The sequence below is a fragment of the Hevea brasiliensis genome, chromosome 16 (assembly GCF_030052815.1).
Source record: "Hevea brasiliensis isolate MT/VB/25A 57/8 chromosome 16, ASM3005281v1, whole genome shotgun sequence".
In the NCBI taxonomy this organism is placed as follows: Eukaryota; Viridiplantae; Streptophyta; class Magnoliopsida; order Malpighiales; family Euphorbiaceae; genus Hevea; species Hevea brasiliensis.
Window position 1 is genome coordinate 1,732,064 of NC_079508.1, and position 10,497 is coordinate 1,742,560.

General features: G+C 33.5%; 1 non-coding gene across 1 annotated transcript; it reads left to right on the forward strand.

The window, feature by feature from the left end:
- Window positions 1-4,878: 4,878 nt before the first annotated feature.
- Window positions 4,879-4,985, forward strand: LOC131175098 (small nucleolar RNA R71). Its single transcript, XR_009145259.1, has one exon. It is a non-coding gene; the product is annotated as a small nucleolar RNA R71 (small nucleolar RNA).
- The last annotated feature ends 5,512 nt before the right edge of the window (window positions 4,986-10,497 follow it).

Consider the following 10,497-nt stretch of genomic DNA (forward strand, 5'->3'; position numbering starts at 1 on the left):
TTTTATCCTTAATTGTGCATTGTAATTTAATTGTTTGAATAGGAGGGATTTAAAATTTAATATTTTTTTTAAATAATAAATACAGATTGCTTTGGAATGGTAATTTTGGAATTAAGTTGAAACCAATCAAATCGCAATTGAGACTCGAAATCGGCTAACGATTCATGGCAGGCCTTGGTTAAGGGTAAGCAGAAATCGGCTATGGCACCTACCTAACTTCTTTTATTTGGGCTCAATCCACCACTCCATTAAACATGTATCGCTCCACTTTAGCTTATAAAGCCCATGACTCATATTCACCTTAGCTTAATTAAAAAAATTAAAAAAATTTGGGGTGAATATAGGTCCAAGGTAATTCACATTTCAATGCATGACTCGATCATAGACAAAAGAAATATAATTATCTATTATTGAATACTTAACGTAGATTTACCAAACAGCGAGGTAAAACCCCTTACTTCCCTATACTCATCAATTGGAGTCCAGCACTCTTTTTTACTCTAATTATTAACTGAATTGGTATTAAGTAATCTTCATCAAATTAATAATTGTTTTAAGAACAGGAAGTAGTTAAGCTGAACAACGATTTATAAAGGATAAATCATTTAATTCACCCTATTGTTTCCTTAGGTTGTTATCAAAAACTTGGATCATAATTAATAAAACCTAATTGCTACTCACATTCAATCTTACACAACAATTACGAATTATGAAGATAAATTAGCAATTGATCAAATCCAATAATTAACTAATAGGCCTTTTTAGCAAATCATTTAATAGATCAAAAACAATTAAATCAATAAATAATAGATATTTCAAAAGGCATAATTTAAATTAAGAACCTGGTCTCACAAAATATGCATAAGAACTAGAATCTCTTGAACTGAATTTAGAACTTAGCCACTCATGTTCACAACTTACAGAAAATTGAAGAAAAATAAAGAAGAAATCTAAAAAGAGAATGGAGAATGAAAGTCTTCTATGGTGTTTGAAGGTCTGAATGGTGTATTTCGGCTGTTGCCCAAAGATGGTCTTTATACTCGAAAACCTAATCCAAAAATAAGAGCCAAACTTGGAAAAGTTTTGAAATTAAAAAGACAGATTTTCTGCTCTGCAATCAAGGTAGTTTTTCAGCCACTTCCCTTTCGAATCTGTCTCTGCCTTCTTCAGGAAAGTTGTAGCTCTATTTCTTAGCTTTCCAACGGGTACTCATTTGCCTAAATCCAAGGTCTACAACCCAAGTTATGGGCTAAAAATAGAAACTAGTTTTGACAGACAGTCCAGCCCATAATTTTGACTTCATTGCCATTTTTGACAATTAAAATAGCCTTATCTTGCTTCCAGCCCTTCACAACAATTGTAGAGGTGGATCTTAAGGTTCAATTGGGCCTGGGTTTGCTTCATTTGGACCTCCAGAGCTCCAGATATAAAATAAATCCCAAGACTGGTTGTGAGAAATCAAGTATGGGCTTTTGCAATAGATCCATAGCTCATTTTGTCAACCTTAGAGACTGATTTGGGCTTTGGTTCCTCTTTGTCATTTGTAGTGCTCTGACTTAGCTTTTCAATGAATTAAACAACATTAGATTTTGAGACCCACAACTTTAGAAACACCTAAAAAACACAGCAAAGGTCAAATTAATGCAAATACTGAAAATTTCTCCATTTAACGCAATTATTCCAACAACTATCTAAAAATATGCCTAAATGATAATTATACTTTAATCAACTGAATTAGGCATAAAAATACATTAGAAACACTAAATGTGATGGGAGTAAAATTAATAAATTATGTACTTATCAAATTCCCCCACACTTATTCCATGCTTGTCCTCAAGCATGACTTAAACTCTCAATCAACTATACTTAGAAGTTCACTTAACTTCACCCTATCACAACATTTTCTAATAAAAGATTAAAAGTTTGAAAGAAGAGGCAAGTAAGGTAATAACCATCACAACAAATTCCATCAACACCATACCAATATACCAACAATTCTCCAACACAAAACAAAAGACTTGAAATCAATTAAGCTCACGCAATTAAAGTTCCATAAAATTTTAAATCAATACATATCAAAACACAAGGCTAATTTATCAAGGCACAACAATTATAGCTCTTTGCAAATCTTAGGGGAGATAGATATATGCTTTTTTTTTTTTATTTGAAATTGGTACTTGTCTCTCATCACAGTTACTCTTTTTTTTTTTTTTTAACCGTCACTTTCAAAAAAGCACCTTGCTCATATCCTAGCTGGCTTTTGGCCTGAGAATCGACATGGGGTTCATGAAGACCCCTGATTACTTTGCTTAACTAAAATAGCGGAACAATTTTCAATTTCAGCCTTTTATTTCTCCCAATTTATGCATCTACATATTATAAAGTGCCCTGATAGATTAAACAAAGTTCTGAAATATGGATGACACTAGTTTAAAGCACACATAACTAATCATTTCACCATTAAATCAACCCTAAATGATTTATGCAAAAAAAAAATACTCCATGGTAAGGAGAAGAGGGAAAATCCATCATTAAAGTTACTATTACCTTACCTAAAATCTCAAAAATTCAATCTAAAATAGAAAAGTCATTTCAAGGACAAAGCACTTCTCTCCGAGAGTTAATATAGAATCATGAATCAACCTTATGAGAATGATTTTTTTTTTATTTTTTTAATTGATTAAAAAAATTACAGCAACAAATTTTTCCTCCCCCACACTTAAAACTTACATTGTCCTCAATGTAAAGCCCAAATGCAAAAGAAAAGAAAAAAATGCTAGAAAACAAAATAAAATAAGATAAGGGAAAGAAAATAAATCTGATTGTGGCTAACAAGCCACCCATGGGTTGCCTCCCAAGAAGCGCTTTTGTTTATCCTCATTAGCTCAACATGGCAAAGCTCCTTAATCCACATAAATTGAGTTACTCAATTTGAGCTCCTCCATTGAATGCTCCTGAAACTCCTCATAAAATGACTTGAGTCTATGACCATTGACCTTGAACACTTTGTTAGTTCCTAAACTTTGAATTTCAACTACACCATAAGGAAACACATTAGTAACAACAAAGGGTCTAATCCAATGAGAACGCAACTTACTAGGCATCAGCTTCAATATGGAATTATACAATAAAACTTTTTGCCCAACCACAAACTGCTTCCTTAGTTTGTCATGGAATGCCTTTGTCTTTTCTTTATAGATCCTATAGTTCTCATAAGCCTTAAGTCGAATTTCCTCTAATTCATGCAATTGTAATTTTCTTTCCAACTCATCCTCCATGCTTAACTCAAAAACATCCTGCACAAATGTATCAACAACATCAATAGAAAAGACATAATGATCATCAGCAGGATACTTCATGGCATCAAAGATATTAAATTTGATAGTCTCTCCATCAAACTCCATAGTTAAGGTACCCTCATCCACATCAATTTTGTCCTGGCAGTTTTTAGGAAAGATCTTCTAAACAAAATCAAAGATGACTTTGATGTGAGAGCACTATCCTCCATACCCAGAATGTAAAAATCTGTAGGAAAAATGAATTCTCCAACCTACACCAACACATCCTCAACTACTCCTAATGGGTAAGCATTAGAACGATCAGCTAACTAAATAATGACACTGGTTTCTTTCAAAGGACCCAAATTTAAAGTTTGAAAAATTGAATTTGACATAACATTAATAGATGTTCCTAAATCTTCCATTGCACGTTCAAATTTAGAATCACCTATTTTGCAGGGAATAGAAAACGAACCTGGATACTTACACTTAGGGGGTAATTTTCGCTGAATTAATGCCAACACAATTTCCCCCACACTGATCTTCTCATTATTCCTCAACTTGCACCTTGTAGTGCATAATTCCTTAAGGAATTTAGCATACCTAGGAACTTGTTTGATCGCATCAAGTAAAGGTATATTAACCTCTACCTTCCTGAAAGTCTCCAAAATTTCTCTCTTATTCTTCTTTCTTAGTCTTGGCCAACCTGCAGGGGAATGGAGGAAGAACAGAATTATTAACTTTATTTAGTTTAGGTTCAATATTTACCTCAACTTCAGGAACTTCAGACTCTTTTGCTCCTTACTTCTTCTTTTTCATTGACTCATGTGGAGTCTGATTATCAACTTTCTTCCCACTCCGCAACACTGTAGCACTCGCATTTTCTCTGGGATTCATGACTGTTTGTGATGGAAGCTTTCCAGAACCTTGAGCTTTAAGCTTACTCACAGAAGAAGCTAATTGACCAATCTGCCTCTCTATGTTTTGAATGTTATTTCTGGTCTCCTATTGAAACTGTTGTGTATTGTTAGCCAAAGCCTTAACAATTTCATCAAGTGACATACCTTGATTTGAGGGAGGCGGAGGTGGTTGATTCACTTGTGGTCTTTGCTGCTGGTATCGGTTTTACACCAGTTGATTCCCATAACTCAGATTGGGATGATCTCGCCATCCTGGATTATAAGTATTAGAAAAGGGATCATACCTACGTTGTGGTTGTCCATAATTTCCTACTGCATTAGCACGTTGCATTGATTCGTCCTCTTGTAATGTAGGACATATGTCAGTAGCATGACCTGAACCCGAACAAATTCCACATACCTTAACAGTTTGCATATTCCCTATAGCCAACTACCTCACCAAAGAAGTTAAATCAGAAATCTATTTCTCAAGGTTATATGTACTTACCTCATTAACCTTCTTAGGCATGTGATCCATTCTCATTCTAAACTGCTGAGAGTTTGCTGCCATGTTAGCAATCAGCCTCCTTGCTTCTTCTGGTGTCTTGTCAACCAAAGCTCCTCCACTAGCAGCATCCATCATACTGCGGTCCATTGATAGAAGTCCCTCATAGAAATACTGAATCAGAAGCTGCTCACTTATTTGATGATGGGGACAACTTGCACACAGCTTCTTAAATCTCTCCCAATACTCATACAAACTCTCTCCATTGTACTGCTGGATCCCACAAATTTCTTTTCTTATGTTGGTAGCACAGGAAGCAGGAAAGTACTTCTCCAAAAACATCTGCTTCATCTCATTCCATGAGTTGACGGATCCAGAAGGAAGGTAATACAACCAATCCTTAGTTATGCCTTCCAGTGAGAAAGGGAAAGCTCGAAGCTTGATCTGGTCTTCTGAAACTCCTTGAGGTTTCATGCTGGAACACACAACATGAAATTCCTTTAAATGCTTATGTGGATCCTCACTTGCAAGACCATGAAACTTAGGCAACAAATGGATTAGTCCAGATTTTAACTCAAAAGCAACATTTAAAGCAGGGTATTGAATATACAAAGGCTGTTGGTTTAGATCAGGAGCAGCCAAACTCTTTCAAAGTCCTAGCAGCCATGGTTTCGTTTTGAGAATCTGAATCCGAATCCGAACTTAATTCCCTTGGAGATTGGACTCCTTCAGATGTACTCAAAATCTGCTTAGCTTGCTTAGCCAATTTTCTCAACTGTTTAGCTGTTTTTTCTACTTTTGGATCAAAGAGCAAGTCACCAAATTGAGAAGTTCTTGTCATAAACAAAAAAAAAATCAAAGTAAAAACAGAAAAATGCCTCAAAACCCTAGAAAACAATGGAATTTGGCCTCAAGAGGGTGGGGCCAAGAAATCCTACGGCGGATTTATTAGTCTTGATCAGAATGTCGTTTCCTTAAAAAAAAAAGTATGGGGCGCCCTCCTAATTCAACCAAAAATCTGTTGATGAATAGTAACACCGTAATTTTTACCGAAAACCTAAAAACAACAACACTTCACAAACAAGGTTAATAATAGAATAAGCTAACATAAAAACACGAAATCCAATGAACTTTCAGTCCCCGGCAACACCGCCAAAATTTCTTGATGGTTGTCGATTTCACCAAAAATTAAATTAACTGAATTTACCAGCAATGAAATATTTTCTGTAGTAAGTGGTAATCCAGGTCGAACTCTAGAGACTGTGTTACTAAATTTCGTGCACTTGTGTAACAGGAAAAGAAAAGGTGGGGTGGGGGGGGGGGGGGGTTGTAACACTAAATCAGAAGAAATCACGTTCAGAAATTAAAGAACTAAATTTAAATATGAAACTCTCAAATTAAAAAAAAAATTCAGTCCAAGGTAATTCACATTCCAATGCATGACTCGATCATAGACAAAAGAAATACTAGTATCTCTTATTGAATACTTAACGTAGATTTAACAAACAGTGAGGTAAAACCCCTTACTTACCTATACTCATTAACTGAATTGGTATTAAGCAATTCTCATCAAATTAATAACTACTTTAAGAACAGGAAGTAGTTAAGCTGAACAATGATTTATAAGGTATAAATCATTTAATTCACCCTATTGTTTCCTTAGGTTATTATCGAAAACTTGGATCATAATCAATAAAACCTAATTACTACTCACATTCAATCTTACACAATAATTACGGATTATGAAGATGAATTAGCAATTGATCAAATCAAACAATTAACTAATAGGCCTTTTTAGCAAATCATTCAATAGATAAAAAAATAATTAAATCAGGAAACAATAGATATTCAAAAAGGCATAATTTAAATTAAGAACTTGGTCTCAGAAATTATGCATAAGAACTAGAATCCCTTGAACTAAATTTAGAACTTAGCCACTTATGTTCATGGCTTACAGAAAATTGAAGAAAAATAAAGAAGAAATCTAAAAAGAGAATGGAGAATGAAGGTCTTCTATTGTGTTCGAAGGTCTGAATGGTGTATTTCGGCTGCTACCCAAAGATGGTCTGTATACTCGAAAACCTAATCCAAAAATAAGAGACAAACTTAGAAAATTTTTGAAATTCAAAAGACAGATTTTCTACTCTACAATCACGGTAGTTTTTCAGCCACTTTCCTTTCGAACCTGTCTCTGCCTTCTTCAGGAAAGTTGTAGCTCTATTTCTTAGCTTTCCAACGGGTACTCATTTGCCCAAATTTGAGGTTTACAGCCCAAGTTATGGGCTAAAAATTGAAACTAGTTCTGACAGAGGGTCTAGCCCATAATTTTGACTTCATTGCCGTTTTTGACAATTAAAAATGGCTTTATCTCTCTTCCAGCCCTTCATAACAATTGTAGAGGTGGCTCTTAAGGTTCAATTGGGCCTAGGTTTGCTTCATTTGGACCTCCAGGGCTCTAGATATAAAACAAATCCCAAGACTGGTCGTGACAAATCAAGTATGGGCTTTTGCAATAGATCCATAGCTCATTTTGTCAACCTTGGAGACTGATTTGGGCTTTAGTCCCTCTTTGTCATTTGTAGTCCTCTGACTTAGCTTTTCAATGAATTAAACAGCATTGGATTTGAAGAACCACAACTTCAGAAACACCTAAAAAACACAACAAAGGTCAAATTAATACAAATGCTGAAAATTTCTCCATTTAACACAATTATTCCAACAACTATCTAAAACTATGCCTAAATGATAATTATACTTTAGTCAACTGAATTAGACATAAAAATACACTAGAAACACTATATGTGATGAGAGTAAAATTAATAAATTATGCACTTATCAAGAAGCAAAGGAGAAACATATCTATAAGATTGTTAGAAGGGATTTTTAGCTGAAATTCTAAAAGTCTAAGGCTACAATTCTCCATCTGGGTTCTTTCATTCTATTTTCTTCTCATATCTCCTCTTTATTATTATATAAACTTGATCGTAAAACTCACCATATGTGAGTAGTTTCTTTTATTCCAGGGTTAGGGATGTAATACTTTCAATTTAGTTATGGATTTGTTTTGATTTTATTTAATAAATTGAATATTTTATTCTTTGATTCAATCTCTTGTGTTCATAATGCATGCTTTGGCATTGAGCTCCACTTAGTATTAATTTTATATATTAATTAAAGGGCTGAAAGGTAAAGATTAATATTGAAAGAATAGGATTTTAAACTTAGGGTTCTTAATCTAAAAAGAGGCTAAAATTTTATGTGGATTTAATAATTAATCAAAGAACTTAATGGGTTTTAATTATTTAATCACCACGAAAGTACAATTTAGGTTAATTGAAATACAACTTGAGTGCCTTGATAAAGGGCTTAAGATAACCTAGGATTAATTCCCTTCAGAGTAATAATTTTTCATTTATTGTGTAAATTGGATTAGGTCTATAATTAATTGAAGTGTGAACCCCTAGCTCTAGAATATTTTTATTAATTGACATTCAAGTTTAGTTAATTGCTCTCGATTTTATTTCATTTAATTTAGGTTTAATTACTATTTCAATCATCTAGATAATTATAATTACTATGTAGTTTGGTACTCAACATAGTCCTCGTGAAAAACTCACTTATCACTTTATTACTTGTTAACGATCCGTGTACTTGCAGGATTTTGCACAACAAGTTTTTAGCATCGTTGTCAGGGACCGTTGCTTGGTATCAATGATTAGGGATTTGATTAATTTAGATATTTTTATTTCTTTTATAGTTTTTTTTTTGTTTTTATTTTTCTATACGCCTAATTTTGTTTTTACTTGTTTTTCTTGTGAGGATCATTAAGATATTTCATCAGCAATTCTTCACAAGTTTTATTCAACAACACAATGAACCCTTTTATAATGCTTGGAGAAGATTTAATGAATTCATAGAGTAATTTGCCAATTATAATCTTTCAAATCATGAACTCACTCTCAATTTCTACAATGGCTTAGATGAAGTGGCAAGGAATTGGGCAGATTATGGAGCTTGGGCTACTGATGATCACGTTCTTCAAAGAGACCATGAAGATGCCATTCACTTTTTGAATGACTTGGAGGATTTTGATTATCATTGGTATTAGGATCCTTCACTGTAGGTTTGGAGTCACGAATATCCCTCATACATCTATCAACCTAATATTTTATACCAACCATTTGAGCTTTAAATAGAGAAGGCAGTGGGACTTGAAGAGGTGATAGCTCAATTGGAAAACTTTGATAATTTACTGGTGAACAATAAGCTATCACTTTATGAGGAGGAATTAAATAAACAAGGTAGGGATAATGAGTTGAATTGTTAAAAAGCTTCATGGGAATTTGAACCTATAAAAGAAGTTGAGCCTCAATTGGAAGAATAAAATTTCCTTGAAGATGATTTAATGGTAGAGTTCCCACAAAAAAAGGAGTTACTTGGAGAAAAAGTGGTACATAAAGTTGAAGAAAATAACTCCTTTATAGTTGGGGTGGTCATTGGAAGAGTGCTTATAAGAAGACAAATCAGAAATGAAGGTGGTGGATGAAGAAATTGATGAGACTATCAATTTAAGTTCATTGATGGTGCTTACACATACACCACTAGAAGACCCTTTTTCTATCATGGACACCTCCTGCATCATCATATGTCCTCCATAAGCTAAAGTCGTCCTCATTCTAAGCATATCAATCCAAACCAAGTGTTGTTCGTGTAACATGTAAACTTATTTCAAATCTTACCAATGTCGAGGGAATTTTGAATCAAGACCCATATGTGGTGTTAAATGACAACTACTATGAGTGAAAACCTCTTTTTGATTAGCACTTCTGAAAGGGGTCAAGCTAATAACCTTAAATTAGTGTTTCTTGGGAGGCCACCAAAGTTTTACTTTTAATTTTTGCATTTATTTATTTCTTTTGTTTTATCACCTTCGAAACTTATTTTGATGATTGTTTACTTTGTGGGTTCAAGAAAGCACTTGAAAGGAGCAATGGAGATCAAGCTTAGAAATCTTTAAGGGAAGGCACACTTCAAAGGGGAGTATTCTATATCTATTAGCTTTTCCTTATTGATTGCATTTATAAAATTGCTCTTGAGATGATTGTGCTATCTTGATGACATTAAGGATAGTGTCAAATTTGAGTTTAGGGATGCAATAAAATTTGCATTTTGGGTAGAAAATTTTTGCATTATGTTATAATATCAATAAAACTTTTTGAATTTTTCGACTCTTTTAATATGATGAGAATTGTTTTAAAGGATGATTGAAGTGATTTTGAGAGGTTTGATATATTGATTACTTAGAAAAGTATAAAAGGAAGAATGTTCATAATGGAATTAATATTCAGCTTTTTATAGATTATTTTTCCTGAGCATGTGTGCGTCATTCCATTACAATGAAATTGTAAGTTCTTAGATTAAGTATATGTGCATGGATTTGATTTTCTAATTGTCTCACAAGTCATAGAACAGGCCTTTTAAACTTATCAAGGTGAAATCCTAGCATACACTTGGTGAAGAGATGATTTAGGCATTCTTTGATTTTAACCTTGTTATAATTGCAGCCACCCTTAATTAAAATATAGCCTTTGTAACCAACTTGAACCTATGTTTTTACCTATATATTTTCTTTGTTTACCTATATTATTTACTTAGCCCTTAGCCCAAGCACTTGTTTTACCCTTATGAGAGAGGTTGTTCATAAAGTGAGAGGTACACTAAGAAAAAAAAAAAAAAAAGAAAGAAAGAAAACAAATGGAGGAAGAAATAAAATAGAAGTGCTGATATATAGAAATAAATTATAAAGAAATAATCC